Source organism: Nuphar pumila, chromosome 7 (genome assembly GCF_984573655.1).
Source record: "Nuphar pumila chromosome 7, dmNupPumi1.hap1.1, whole genome shotgun sequence".
Lineage (NCBI taxonomy): Eukaryota > Viridiplantae > Streptophyta > Magnoliopsida > Nymphaeales > Nymphaeaceae > Nuphar > Nuphar pumila.
The window spans coordinates 105735365-105751717 of NC_143255.1; the positions used below are offsets into that span (position 1 = coordinate 105735365).

The 16353-nt window shown below is 37.4% G+C and overlaps 1 protein-coding gene across 3 annotated transcripts in view; it reads left to right on the top strand.

The window, feature by feature from the left end:
• LOC149832768 (putative amidase At4g34880) overlaps nt 1-16353 on the top strand; it is a 112456-nt gene that overhangs the window by 79454 nt on the left and 16649 nt on the right. The gene's annotated exons all lie outside the window — the stretch shown is intronic.

The following is a 16353-nucleotide window of genomic DNA, read 5'->3' on the forward strand; positions in this document are numbered from 1 at the left end:
ATCAGTGCGAACAATCTTGACAGCAGATTCAAACTGAGTTTTTATTTCAAGAATTAAGGATTTGATAATACTTGAAACTTCAGATCTTTCTTTTATTAAAAACACCCATGACAACTTCGAGAAATCATCAACAATAACAAGATAATAACGACACAGAGTCCTGTTAGGAATCTTACTAGGACCTCATACATCTGCATAAAGAAGTTCAAAAACCTTATGACTAGACTGACTTTGACTAGAAGAAAACAAACTACGATGATGCTTGCCCAACTGACATGCTTCACACTGAAATGATGTAGTAGAAGGAATTTGAGGGAAGACATAACGAAGCTTTGACAATGAAGGATGACCAAGACGACGATGCCACTGAACAGGGTTGGATGAGTGTTCTACTGCAGCATAAACATTGCCCACTGGATGATGTAGGTAGTAGACTCCATTTTCTTCATAGCCTCCACCAATCTTCTTCCCCGTCAGCAAATCCTGAAAATGACAACCCATCGGGTCAAATATCACTCTACAGTTTAGTTCTTTGGTAAGACAACTAACAGAGAGTAAACTTTGAGGAAATGAGGGAGTATGAAGAACATTTTTCAACTGCAAGGAGGAGGATATAAAAATATTTCCCTGACCAACAACTGGTGAGGAACTCCCATCTGCTAATGAGACTCCTCGATGAACAATAATATCCTTTAGATCTGAAAAGAAAAGTGAATTCTCACACAAATGTCTGGATGCACCAGAGTCAATAATCCACTTACTATCATTCAGATGAAGATGATTCCCTGTTGAGTAAGTCACACCAGCTACAAGAGAAGAGGAGCTTGAGGGGACGAAGAGCTATCAGCTCATCATATTCTGATCGACTAAGGGTGATATTATCACTTGCAGAAGTATTGTCATTTGCATTTGCTACCTCTAGTGTAGTAACATTAGCTTTTGGAATATTATGCCTTGATGAAGAAGGGATTGGTCGATCATGCTTATCCCAGCAATGATCTTCTAAATGTCCAGATTTTCCACAGAAGGTGCATTGAAGTTTGCCTCTGCCTCCAATACCTCTTCCATGACCTCGTCCTCTAATATTCTGAATATTTCCACGTCCATAACCAGATGAGACAGCTAAAGCAGATGACTGAGACACAAGGTGAGATTGTGGAAGAGAAATCACAAGTCTACTCAGATGATTGTATGCATCAGCAAGAGTAGGTACATCGGATCCAGTCAACATTTGTACTTTTGCAACAGAGAATTCTGAAGATAAACCTGTGAGAAATTGAGCTACCATAGTCTATTCTTGATGATCCTTTTGCTGCGAATAGCACAGAGGACTGTGGGCATTGAGTCTTTTAAACACTGTTTTGACGGAGGCATAATACTGAGCCAAGGTTTGATCTTCTTGCTACAAATTATATATCTCCTGTTCGACTTGCAGGATACGGCTCACATTAGTTTCTTGAGAGTATGTATCTCGGAGATTGTCCCACATCTGTTTTGTTGTATTATAGTAAATTAGACCATCTGCAATATGAGGTTCGACACTATTTATGATTCATGACATAACGATGTCATTATCTTCGTCCCAAGTAATGTATTTTTTCATCTTTTCATTCAGTTCAATTTCCAACAAAATATGTTTTCTACGATGTCCAGATATCGACATCATAAAAGTTTTGGACCACCTGGCATAGTTTGTTTCATTCAATCTCATAGAAGAACCATACGAGAAGGGATTTGCAAAAGCCTTATACTCTCCAATAGCCTCATTTTTGGAATCAAATTTTGAAGCTTCACCCATACTGAATAGTACTAACAGGATATGAGAGATATTTGATGCTAATACAGCTGCAAAAAAATATCAGATTCACTCTCTTGAACAACGTGTTTTATGATCACACGTCAGCCAAGTCCACGACTACACAAGGCTGCCACACCATAAATAAATTCATGACAGCTGACACAGAAAACAACGTGTTTCACGATCACACGTCAGCCAATTCCACGACCACACCTGGCTATTCAACCCACATAAAAAACAATGGAAAAATCAGATCAGAAACATAGATCTGAGAAAGCCAGAACAACATCAAACACGACATCTTATTCATGGTCTGATTTTAGCAACTGCACTCGACACATAAATCCCACGACAGCTCAAAAAAAAAAAACTACTTCCACGAAACAGAAATCACACCAGTTGCTTCCACGACACAGAAATCACAAAAAAAAAACTTATCAACATGCTGCTTCCACAACACAGAAATCACACCAGTTGCTTCCACGACACAGATAAAAATATTATCAACAATTGCTCCCACGAAATGTGTTTTACGGCAAGACAACAAAGGAACACAATTCTGTCATAACACCCAACTTTACTGCAATCGATCCAGTTGTCACGCTATCACCGTGATCTGTAGATCTGTGTCATGACATTAGTCAGTGTTATCGTCGCAAAATTTTTCCGTCTTCCCTTCCCTTGCGGGAGAGAGAGGAAAATGCTTTCACGAGTCAAACTTGACCAGAATTTTGGAATTTGTTTTGAAATACTCGCCTCCGTTTTTTAAAATAGCGGGAAAATCCATGGGATTGGGCTCGACCTGTCGGTACGAGATTCGACAGTTCCTGCCGCCTTTAATAGGGGTAATCGAACCAAGGACCAAAAGTGTGTTTGACTTAGGTAAATCATCGAAATTATGTTCTATCCTAAATGCACAGAGAATTCAGGCATGTGCTTATGAGATTTTATAAAATGTAAGTTGGAAAAAGATGATGTATGCTTAGAAAACATTTGGAGTTGGAAAAGTCTTTCTCAGGAAAAAGATGGAAATCAATCTCTGAGGAAACTCAGATGAAAGGGTTTTGAAATCACGAGAAAGTTCATAAAGGTGTGGGAAAATCATGAATGGATGAAAATTCTGAGAAGATAGAAAGAATTCTTGAGAAAAGGGTAAACATTTGAAGGGAAAATGCTTGTCAGGAAAAGCTTCAAGTTTTGAAAGCTTTCTTTGGAAAATAGTTGAAATTCATTGGAAAATTCCTTGGAGATGGAAAATCAAAACTCGGGAAACTGAAATTCTGAGAATCTTATCATTGAAACACTTGAAAACCGATTTTTTTTTATTCTTGAGAAAGATGAGAGATTCCTTTTGAAAAGGAATTTTAAGAAAGGAATATTTTCCAGGGAAAATCATGGGAAACTTGATTTGGAAAATCCAACTTTGAAAATTTTCAGAGTTTCTTGAGAAATCGATTTTCTTGAGAATGAAATTTTCTTGAGAAAATCATGAGAGAAACCAGTGATGATGATATGAATGAATGTCGTTTTGTAAAAGCCTATTTTCAGAAAACATGCTATTTTAGAATTCAACTAAGTAGGATTGTCACGTATTCCGACTTTGGTCGCGAATATGTTTATAATTTACTTAGTCGATTCTAAAATATCTTGTAGAATTGGAAATATGCAGTGAAATTTTGGAAGATAGCCTAAGAGTGTAGGCTCAGTGTGACAGGTAGAAAGATGATAGATCTGGGTCTCGTCCATATTCCGACTAGGGCCGTAAATATGGACTCCACCGAGTTCATCAACTCCCTAAGAGTTGGTGCACGTGTGTGAACACCCCAAATTTTTCAAAAGATTTACAAAATGACCCTTTTGCCCTTGACTCCATCTTCTGAGAAATCAAAGCAAATTCTTCAGACTTTCTGGATTAAAAACCATATTGATCCATTCAAAATCGTTTTCAGGTTCAAATCCAACGCTTTAAATCCATATTTCCTCAAAACCCGGAACCTGACCCATTTCTGAAGAAATTTTCTCAAAACAGTTTCTAAAATTCTCAGAAAAATTCTCTTTTGTAAATATTCTACAAAAACACAAAAAAAAAATAAATAGTTTTAAACCTTGATTTCTCGTAAAACTTTAGGATTTTATTCTAAAAATACAAAAAAATTGAAAAATAAACTAAAAACCAAAAAAATTGAGAGAAATTACAAGGAAAACGGATGATCTTCAAACTTTTGAAGCCATTTTACCAAAAACCTCATTTTAAACCACTTTTTCAAAAATCTTTCTAAAAGAGGACCCCCCCTTTTTGAAATAGTGAAAACTTGCAACGGCCGCAGGCTCGCTCTCCCCCTCACACAAGCCTTCTTCCAGAACCATCCACCATTGCTCAACTGTCACCCCCTTTCTCAATCATCCATCGCCAACCAAATCTCCATCAGCCATTGGATCATACCCTTCATCTCTTCTCGAACCCTCCGTTCCCTCTTTAAAAGGAGGCATCGACTCCATCCAAAGGGGGAAAAGAAAAGAAAAGGGATACCGATCATCTCCTGATCTTTTGAGGCATACATTTCCGGCAAGCATCGATCCATCACCAAGCTTCCTCTACAAAAATCCATCACCCATCTTCACGCAGCAACTTCATCAACAACAACTCACCTTCAGGAGTCGACCGGTCCGAAACTTCAACAGATCTTCGGTAAGCATTTTCTCCTTCCCTCATCAAACTGGTTTTCCTTAATTTTCATGTTTCTCATCCCTGTTTTGTTGAGGCACCCTTGATAATATCAATTTGCTTATCGCAAATCAATTTATCTATGTGCAACATTATCGGAATTTATATATTCCCACACTTCCTCCCTCTTTCGTTTTTTTTTTTCTCTTTCTTTTTCCATTCTCCTCTTTCTTCCTGTTTGACACCTTTTGTTGATCGTCTCACATGATTTCTTATCTGCATTATATTTTATTTTCTTTCTTATCTTCTGATTTGCATCGGGTGGAGTTTTCTTTTGATATGCTATTTTCTCCAGTTTCCGTTCACTAAATTTTGTTAGATATAACAATTCTGGATGGCATTTCTCGTTTTATTATCTTTGCTTTTGTTGTTTTATCAAGAGGTACCGCAAGGAGAATCGGCCTGCGTATAGCAGGACCGACCCTCCTGTTACCATATCAATAGAATCATCGTGTTCTAATAGATTAGCCTTTTGCTTCTGCCGTTTGCTTATATGGATTTCTTTTTAATGAAGATTTAAACCTCGGTTCGTGACCATTTTCCTTTTTTCGATTTTCCATTTCCTGTTTCGATTATCATCTTTTATGTTTTCCTGTTTGTGTTTCTGTTTTCATTTTTTTTTATCATAGTCGATTCCTATATTACATCTCATATTTCTTTTATGGAGACATTTGATTTAAAGGCATGTTTTATATTTTACCCGTTACACCTGGTTGTTTATTATATTGGTTGTTTATCCTGTCCTTACTCAGCGGTTTGAAGAAGTCTGGTAAGCTCTAAATCTTGCTCTGAAATACCTGATAAATCAGCTATTCGAAGCATCCATGCCGCGCATCCCTGTGAAAGATGTATCGCAGTATTATAGAATCAAAATTTTAATATGGTGTGGATTAGCCCATCCAAAAGTGTACATTATAGAGGACATTCTCTGATGGAGTTCAGGAAATGTTCTGCAATGTGAGCATCAGTCCCACTTCCGCTACAGCCCACTTGAAACTCTCGAGTTGGTAAAAAAAAATTTCTGATGGAATAAAGCATTGAAGTTCAAACAAAACTTTTAGTTCTTTCCCAGTAACATTAAGATTCATACCAGCCATCCCAAGATCAAAAGTGGATTTAGATTCGGTTTGCTAAGAGCAAACCAAAATCCTAATCCAATTTCTCCGGAATGGGGTATTGAATTATTTGGCGTTTTCTTTCACCACGAAACCAGAGCTATACAATCGAGATGTGTCTGGGAAGGTAGCATCCCCCGGATTTGGGAGTAAGAATAAGTGCGCTCAAAAATATGTTTTATTTCAACTAGAGCGATCTTTTAATGCTATATCTGATGTCAGGATTATTCAAAGTGTTGTTTCTTCAGAACCTCCCAACCTCAAGGAGTTACCCGAGGAATATAGACCTTCATGGTGGCACCCTCAAGCTAAGACAATGTTTTAGCATATCAAAGAGTAGAGTTGTCCGGTAACAAAACCTGTAAAGAGGTAAGCGAAAGTTCTTTTCTCTCTTTTCTGGCCAATATGAAATTTATTGTTAATGTCTCATCATTATTGTCATGATCAAATGCTTAAATTAAAGGGCAGTGTATTATTTGCTCGAGAAATTGGTTTGCCAAAAGGAATCAAAGTTCGTGATACTGTTTTACTAGCTGGAGATTGTCTGGTCAAGCTTAATATCGTGAGAGAATTGCTGGTTAGAAATCATATTAAGTGTTCTGGTCATTGAGCTTGACTCCATGGGTGGATTTTGCCAAAACTCACTCACTAACATCGTTGGAGTCTATTTGCCAACATCGCGGTAGATCAGTTTTATAGCAGCCAAAAGCCAGTTACAGCATCACTGAATGCAGTAAATCAGGCCACCTTGCAATCTTCATCACAAGCAGATGGTGAAATGACATCTCAAATGACTGGCGTGACACCATCATCTGTATCAAGAGTCGCCAGCCAATCAGTAGTAAAATCGAATGGTGAACAACCACCAAGAACTTGCAGAATATTGAGGTACCTGGGTTGCTGCCACAACACCACGCCTTCATTGGCCTATCACACACTCACGGTTCAGCAGAACCTTCACAACCCATGACCCTATTATCAGACGCAAGGCAGTTGTCTTCTGGTAATAAGAGCATTGACAGTGAATGACCACACACTGTTTCAAGCATCAGGCCTTTTTTTTTTTTTTTGGTCATTTGAGGACCAAGTGTCCTATCACAAATAAAGGCTCAAGGGTATAACAACGCACCATCAATCTCTTCAATGAGTGATTCATTTCTTTCTTGGCCAAACTACAGAGGATTCTGAAATTCGCTAGTGTACCCTGTAGATCTTCTTATGATAACTTGTTCACCAGCCTTGGACTCCTTCGTTAAACTTATTGGAGCATTCTTTTTAAAGATTTTGAGATGCTTTCTTAGGAATTCTCCTCCTGCTTATCTGTTCCCATCACGCCCACCTGTAGCATTACAGTCTCACCTGTGTCTTGCTTTCGGTTAAATTTTCAAAGCCACATTTGTTGTCCAGCATATTCCTTCCACCTGCAAAATAAAGACTCTTGGCAGCAACTTCTTCTGAGGAGACGTTAGAACATCCTCAATAAAGTTCAGAAGAAAATTCCATCTGGGTGTGATATGATCTCCATGAGTGAACTACCACTGCACCCTTGGGACTGCAGGAAGTAACCCCAGTACCCCGGGTACTTATTTGTTTCAAATTACTGTGTTGTGCCTCATACCCTTGCTCCACTCTTTATTCAGCATCCACCATCATTAGCCACATCTCACAGCTCCTGTTATGTTAAAATTCCAGGCAACACTGGAGGTAGCCATCATACCTTACATAGCATCATTTGCCCTCCATACCTATCATTCATTTGCAGCATTACTCAACATTGCTGTCTGTACTCCATCCATTTACAGTAATTCTCAATGTTGCTGTAAATTCACTTACAGCAAGGTCTAAGCTTGCGGTGACATTCAGATCCATACATGTCAATGCTTAACATTTCTGTAATATTCCATTACAGCAACGCTTGGCTTAGTTGTAATATTTCATTCATCTTTGTAATTTCCCCCTTTATCACCTTACCATCTTCATTTCCTCCACTTGCCTACAACCCCCACCTGCTGTCAACACATTTCAGCTTTCCTATTCCCGCTTCTTACACCTCTAATCAATTCCAGCCACTGCCTCCTGCTTTACCCCTGTCAAACCACTACACACATCTGCAATTCCATCGATTGCAATATAAGATTCTCATCTTCCAGCCATCATATGTTCTTTGTCGACACACCCTCCCTATTGCAATATGCCACTTCCTCATTTTCATCATCCATTTGCTGTTATATAGGCATCAGCACCTCTCTTCATAATACACTAACCTAGATGCCCAGTTTACTTTCATTGCCCAACTATTTCCCTACATAAAGCCTGATATCTTAAATGAGCCCATCCGGTTTCACATTTCGTTCATGATATTATACATCACTTTCTTACATGGTAAATTCATGCACATTATAGTTTGTCATCTTTCTAAATAGTTTAAGGATATTATATATGTGATTACATTTGTAATATAACATTTTTTTTTCTCTCTTTATATACTTGTATCTTACTAAATCGGTTTTGTAGGAAACATGTAGAAGATATCATTACTTGGGATTATAAATTTGGTTGTACATGTTGTAATAGCTAGATTGAAATAAGAATTTACATTTCCTGCTTTAGGTAGAATGGATGAGCACTATAAACATTATAAATTGCTTGTTCTCATGCATTTTTTTTCTTCATTTCTCCGATTCTCACAATGGTGAAACACGAATGGCACGTGCACCGTTTTCGTAAGAGGTAATGGATGTTAAGTTGATGACCCACATCAATGGCCATAGTCAGGGTGTGGGCAAAACTTAGCATTTTTATCTTTTACCAAATAACATTAGATCCACACTGGATCCATTTTTCAAAATTCATCATATTTTTCCTAAAAATGTTTTACTCTTTTATCAGAATTTAACTTAAAATTAAACTCAAAATATATACCAATGGCCATAGTCAGGGTATATTGAGAGTTAATCTCATTTTAAATTCTATTAAAGCACTAAAAATGTATTTTATTCTTCTTTTGAATTTAAATATAAATTATCATATAATACATTCAATGACCATAGTCAAGGATGTATTATATTTTTCAATCTTATTTTAATTCATTCAAAGAATGAAATAGCTTTTCAAATTCTAATTTCAAACTTATTTAAATTCATTCATCATATAGAATAGAATTACATCATATTTTCAAAACTTTCCTTTCAAAATTCAAAGTGATTCTTCTTCTTAGATCAAATCTTATCCAAATCCAATTCTATCTCATTTCAAGGATTCAAAATTTAAATTCAAAGTCCAATTTGACTTTGAAACTCCAAAATCATTTTATATTCAAACTTCAAATTTCCAATTAAATTCAAAATTCAATTTCAAAGTCCAATTTAACTTTGAAGTTGTCTTCTGATTTCAAAATCAAGTTCATCCTCTTATTTTCAAAGTTTAGATTTGAATCTCAAAATTTCAATTTAAATCTGGGTTTCTAAAAACCCAGATCCATCTTTAAAGGTCCTATTTGGACTTTTTCATAATCCAATTCCAAAGTTAAATTATAAATTTCAAACTTGGGTCCAGATTTTCAAGTATAAACCCAATTCTACTTTGGATCTCAGGTTCAGATCCAAATTCCTCCTCTTAGGGTCCAGAACCCAACTCTACTTTGGATCCCAGATTCAGATCCAAATTCCAACTCTTAGGGTCCAGAATCCAACTCTACTTTGGGTCTCAGACTTCAGATCCAAATCCATCTTAGGGTCCGAAATTCCAATTTCACTCCGGATCTCGAATTACAGATCCAAATTCCCTTTAGGATCTAGAACCCAATGCTACTTTGGATCTTAGACTTCAGATCCAAAATCCATTTCTTAGGATCCAGAATCCCATTCTATTTCAGATCTCAGATTTCAGATTCGGACACCATCTTAGATTCCAAATCTTGGATCCAATCCCAATTCCATCTCAGATCTCAAAATTCCAAAAAACCAATTCCACTTTCATTTTCAGATTTCAGATCCGACTCCTATTCTCCAGGTTCTAAAATCCAGAATTCAATCTCCAACTCTATTTAGAATCCAGATTTTTTTGATTTAAATCCCATCTTGAATTCCAACTTTCAAATCACTTTTATTCTTCCCATATTTCATTTTTGACTTCAAATTTCAAAAATGGAATTCAATTCCATTCCAAAAACTTAAGTCCAAATTTCTAATTCAAAATCCATTTATGACTTTAAAATTTCCTTTCTTCTCTTTTCCTCTCAATTTCAAGATCATTTTTTCAAATCCAGACTCATATTCCAAGCTCTTGAATATTCTAAAACTTAGAACTTTAATCTTAAGTTCTAAGTTAGAAATCATTTCTTCACTTTATCAGATTCATCTCAGAAACGCTTGGAATTCTTTAAAATATTTTCAAAAAGAGCATACATCTTTGCATTTGCACAAGCATGATTCTTTGTGCATTTAGACTTAGAATAATTTCTTAGATAATTTCTTAGCAAAAAAAAGGCATAAATTCGACCCTTTGTTCGATTACCCCTGGTAAAGGCGCCAGGAACGGTCGAACCTCGTACCGACGAGCGAATCCCGTCTCTCAGTTTTCCCGCGAATTTTCAAAAAACGGAGGCGAGTTATTTCAAAATATCTTCAAAATTAAGGTCAAGTGAGACCCACAAAAGAGTTCCTCTCCTTCTTTTCTCTTCTTTTTCTCTTCTCTCTTTTTCTTTCTGTCTTTTATCTTTCTCCCTTCAAAAAGGAGGAAAATAAGAGGTTGGAAAGGAAAAGAGAAGGAAGAGAAAGAATATTACGAGAGGAAAAATTTTGCGAAGATCACAACGTGCCATTCGTGTACATCCATAGTGCTCTTGAAATAAAATGCATGAATCACATAATCAGGATATTGCATGAATTTAAACTATATGATATGCATCCTAATCTAAGCAGAAAATTAAATCTCTTATTCCAAAATTTACATTATTACATCACTAAATAAATGAAATAAAAGAAATTGCAGACTTCAGCTCCCTCTTTTGAATGTTTTTGCTAAACTTGAAATGGGGTTAGCTCAAATATGTGGGTTTTTCCAAGATTCCCAATAATATTCTGAAATTATTAGACTTAGTTGGATAAAAACCCTGTTCTCATGCTTTCTTGATATTTGAAATGATGTAAATGCAAGAAATTTAGTAAGAAATAGTTTGAAATTCGAAATTGTGGTCAAAATGACCAAAATACCCCTAATATTGAAGTTACATCTTTAAAATCAGGGTTTTTGAAGAAAATTTTGGTAAAATTGAGATTTTGAAATTTGAATTGAACCAAATGATGGTGAAATGCAGTATGAGGCATGATGACATGCTGCTAAACACATTAGGACTGTAAAATCAGAATTTTGACATGCTACCATTCATCAAAATTAACGAATTTCGCTTGTTTTTCGCTTGGATCAGGGTCCCGCGGGGCCCTGTTTTGATGATATGGCTAAATTGAGCGTCAAACGAACTCCAAAACACACCAAATTCGATATGAAACATCCATCTGCCCTTATAAACAGCCTAGAATGCTAAAACTCACGAAATGACATGGTTTGGATGCAAAAATTTACAGAAAATCCTAAAATGGGCGAATTTCGCCTACGGACCCGAACCAAATGTAACACTTAATGTGATAATACAAATTTCCCACCATAGAAACATTTGATATTTTGCAGACTGCTAAAGGACATGAAATTGAACACTTTTTGCTTTTACAGCTCTGAGATTTGAACTACGGTGAGTTCGGTAACGGGAATTTGGCTCTGACGGAGGTAAAATCGACCTGATCTGATGTAAAATTGCATAAAAAATAGCAGTCGACCATGGAAATTTCTGATATTTAAATGAGGAACTACTGACAGATGCAGGAACAACTTACGTTTTTATGATTTTGGCATTTGGTCAACAGGAACAGAGATAAAATTACGACATTACTTGCCTAAATCAACAAAACAGATAAATAGAACAAAACAGGAGACTGACAAGAAAAATCTGAAACTGATATTAAGACTGTTCTAAAAATCATAAATTTTCAGATGCAAACAGAGGACACCTCGAACAGGACATTCACTTTTTACAGATTTGGATTTGGGGCAATACCCAAAGAGAACCCATCGACTTAAGTCGATCCAAAGTCTCAGAGACCAAAATCAGGCTCTGACACGTGTCCCGAACTCTCAGATTTTGTCATACATAAAAAAAAATCAGAAAAAATTGAGAAAATCAGATTAAATACTAGACATCATTTCGAGTTCAGGACATTTTTTGGATCGAAAATCGGATCTCATATGAGAGAGATCTCGATTTTACAAGTCGGAAGTAAATTTTCAAAACTTATCCCGGGTAATAAAACCCGACCTACCATTTTGAACTTTTAACGCAGTAAACAAATTCAAATCATTCCGAATTTTTTGCGGATTGTTAGGGACACCTAAGGGCGCATACTATGATTTTTTTAGCATTTTAATCGAAAAATAAATACATGGAATGACGTGTGGACTAATTGACAAAAACAGAGAATTATCTAAATGAAGCTGAATGCATGAAATATCAAATAAATTCTTGGAACATGCTATTTTAATGAAATAAAACATAAATTTATTATCTAAATGAAGCTGAATGCATGAAATATCAAATAAATTCTTGGAACATGCTATTTTAATGAAATAAAACATAAATTTAGCTTATTTTAATGCATGAACATGATGGAATGCGAAAATCTAATCAAGAAAGCATAAGAAGCATCTTTTGATATGTGTCATTTTATGAGAATAGCTCGATCCATCCCTCGGATGAGCTCTTTCTTCAAAATGACAATACGAATCGAGCAAGGATATTACTATAATGAAATCAATAGGAATAGAAGTGCACCTTGCGTTTTCTTGCAACTTTGGAACTTCCGAAATGAACGGCTACAAATGGCTTCTTTAGTCCTTCGATCCGGGCTTCAAAAGGTTCACGAAAATCGATCTACACGCCTAGATCGAATTGGAAGTGATGCGAGCAAGGTTAGTGCTTCAATGCACCCTCTCAACTGAGCCCAAAGGGGGGGGGTGAATTCATAAATTCAAAATCGTGTATTAGGGAAAATCTAAGTGAAAGTGCCAAATCCAAAAGGAGACCTCCTTCAGCTGGGCGTGGGCCCTTGTATTTGTAGCAGTTATGGAGATTTTTGAATTTCAAACAAGCTTAATCTGAGCCTTCCATGTGGCGCCATCTCAGGGCATGCCATTTGGAATTTTGAGAAAAATAAAATGTGAATTTTGTGAGTGAGACACCTCAGCAGGGGAGTTTGAAAATTTTCAAAACTGAGCTTGATTTTCTATGCAGGAGTCTCCCCTATGGCGCCACCTCAGAGGGTGTTGCATGGGGAGTTTGAAATTCGAATTCTGCTTTTTCTAAGGCTTCTCATATGGCGCCACCTCATGGTGGGCTACTTTTATAAAAATAAAAAAAAAATGAAGCCAAGTGGGAGCTCTAGAATGGTGCCACCTCAAAAGGGGTTTGAGATTTAAAGCTGGAAGAAGTAGGATCATGCCATGTGGCGCCACATTAGAGTGGTTTCACACTGACACGTGTCAGAAGAACAGGGCAGTGGGCTCAGGTGGCACCACCTCTGAGGAATTTAAATGTTTAAAATTTTGCTTTTTTCTGGAGGAAACAGGGGCTGACATGTGGCAGTTCAGGATGGTTCTGCTTTTGACAAGTGTCAGCTAGCTGGGGGAGACTCTTCAAATGGCGCCACCTCAGGGTAGGATTTGAAATTCAAATGAGGCTGGCTCTGGAAGAATGGAGGGTAGACATGTGGCACCACCTCTGGGAGATCCTGCAGTGACACGTGGCAGGAGGAAAGAGAAGGAGGAGAAGAGCCATGTGGTGCCACCTCAAAAATAAAATAAAAATTGAATTTATGGGGAAAAATCAGCATTTGCGCCACCTAAGCCTGTGTTTAAATTTTTTTGAATTGTTGCTTTTTCTGCAGGAGGCCAAGAGTGACATGTGTCCTCTACTTTTTCTGAAGGAAGCTAGGAATGACATGTGTTACTTTTTTGAGAAAAGTAGGGAGAGACATGTGTCAGTCTGCTTTTTATGAGAAAAGCAGAGAGTGACATGTGTCACTTGCTTTTTCTGAGGAAAGCAGAGGGTGACATGTGTCCTCTGCAGGAGGGAGCACCTCAGATGGCGCCACCTCAGGAGGAGACAACTCTACTTTTCTGGACAGGGCAACACATGACACGTGGCATCTCAGGGTGACCTTGGAATGACACATGGCACAGGGTGAAGATGGTGGACACTGACACGTGGCATAGAATGAAGAGGATGTCTAATGACATGTGGCGGCATCTTAAGGTGGCCCCACACTGACACGTGTCGGAGGATGGAAGGAGAGAGAAAATGACATGTGGCGCCACTTCTAGGTGAACCCCACTCTGACACATGGTAGGGAAATGGGAGGAGAGATAAAATGGTCCAGTGACGCCAATCCAGGGACAAGGCTCCTATATTTTTGGGTTTTTCAAAATTCAGTTTTTTCAAAAGAAAAGCCTATGTGACACCACTTTAGAGTGGGCCCCACATTGCTTCTTTATTGAAATAAGGACAAGACAGTAAACCTCTTTTTGGAATTTTCATAAAAACCTAGACTGATTGGCAAAAACAAAAATTTTGAAAAGAGTTGGCCCCTATAGGGTGATTTTGTAAAAGGCAGATATTTGAAATTGTTGACAAAAGGGCAAAATCTGAGATGAAATGGCTATAATAAAAAAAATCCTTATTGAAAATTATCCAGATTGTTTTTCCGAGAAAATATTTTGAAATTCAGAGTCTTGTGGGTAAAATGGGGAGAATTGACGATTTTGAAGGCCCAGGGTTTTGAAATTAATTTTGGAAAGAGTTGAAATTCGAATCTGGATTGAAAATTTTGAAATCGAGAGTTTTGGACCTCGAAATGACATGCTGTGCAGTGAAGTGATATGAAATGCTCATGCAATGCTATGCAATGACATGTTTTATGAAATGTAATCCTGAACCAGGATTTGGGGATTCTAGTCTCCTATCAGGGATAAAACTTTGAACATCTGAGTAAAAATAGAGAAATTTCGAGAGTTGCAGATGCAATTTGGGCTTTTGCAAATTCCGAGCTCAGAAAATGACCATTTTGTCCTTCGGCGATTTTCGAGGTTGGATGATGATGCTTGGTGGAAATGTCGGAGAGGTGGGTAAAAATTTGGGGTGTTTACAGTCAGACATCAGATCTGTGATCAGATCTATGTAATTAGATAAAAAAAAATAGCCACACCTGTTTACGATTTGGTGTAGATCGATCACGCTCTCAGGCTCCCGAGATCCACTGCTTTGATACCATGTGGAGACTTGAATGAGGTGCACCAGAACCGAGGCAGAAGAAGAGAGAGAGAGAGAGAGAACTCGTTAATTTTTTACTTAGGGCTAATCTCCTCTAAGTTAAATAGAGAGAAGCCAATAAAAAAAATTACATACAAGTCCCTCCTTAATTATGAAATATCAAATAACCTACTTTTTAAGAAAGCTTAAGCTTAAAACCTCAATAGGACAATCAGTCTCAACAAGATGTATAGTCTCATTAATGTTTTCATCATGAGTTGGTTGTATTACATGAATTGTTAATATTTCAATATCATTATGTGAGTGTGTTGCACATATATATGTACACATGACACTGAGCACATTCATATGGATATAATGCTTCTTAGTCAAACGGGGTGTAATCTGACCTCATCTGAATTATTATTTTTCATGTAGCGATTAAAGTTATCGGGCAATTGCGGATGTCGCTGCGGACAAAGCGATGAGACTTTATTTTTGTGATCCTGCATTAACTCTGATAAACCTTTCGTTATTTTATTAATGAAATTGTAATAACCTTGGGACATAGCATTTGTTGATATCATTAAATATTATTCGAGTACTCTCTGTGTTACCCTGTAACTCGCCTAACTATTGGATCATATAAGCTAACTAGTATTCCGCTGTCTTAAAAAAAATTTTATTCCAAAATTTTTTCGTTCAAATTGTTGGGGCGTTACAGCTTTGGTATCAAAAATTTCCCGTTCAACTGCCCACGCATGTTAACCACTAGAAGTGGTAACCACCCACTCCTCCCACTGTAGGCCTCTCTTGAAAGGCTACAAGAAGGTTTTGGTTGCATGATGAGAACAACCATAAGGTCCCCTTCTTTCAAATACAGGGTTCAGGGTCCTACTCACTATCGATCTAAGGCCTGGGCTCATCGTAGGCGTCGATAGGTTGAGGAGAACGTCAAACACCCACATGTCTCATCCATGGCATCTACTGGTACATATTTGCATTTTAGTTTTGATTTTGTGAATACACCAACATTGGGTTATGAGCCCACAACCCAATGAGAATTACAAGAATGTTGGACATTTCGGGTCTGGGTCCAACTCATAGGGTGACCCGGTTTGACATAGTTAGTGGGTTGTTGGTGGGAAAGTTAATAGGCGTTAATGGGGTGGAAGTTACGTGAATGTGGATTGACCACTTTCATGTAACCACCCCTATCTCCCATTATAAAAGGAGGGGTTGGGCTGTATGATGAGGGCAGCCAAGTGTAGCCAAGAGCCAACACTCTAGCCATATTGCCCACATTCTTGTAATTTTCATTAGGTTATGGGCCTATAACCCAATGTTGGCATATTCACAA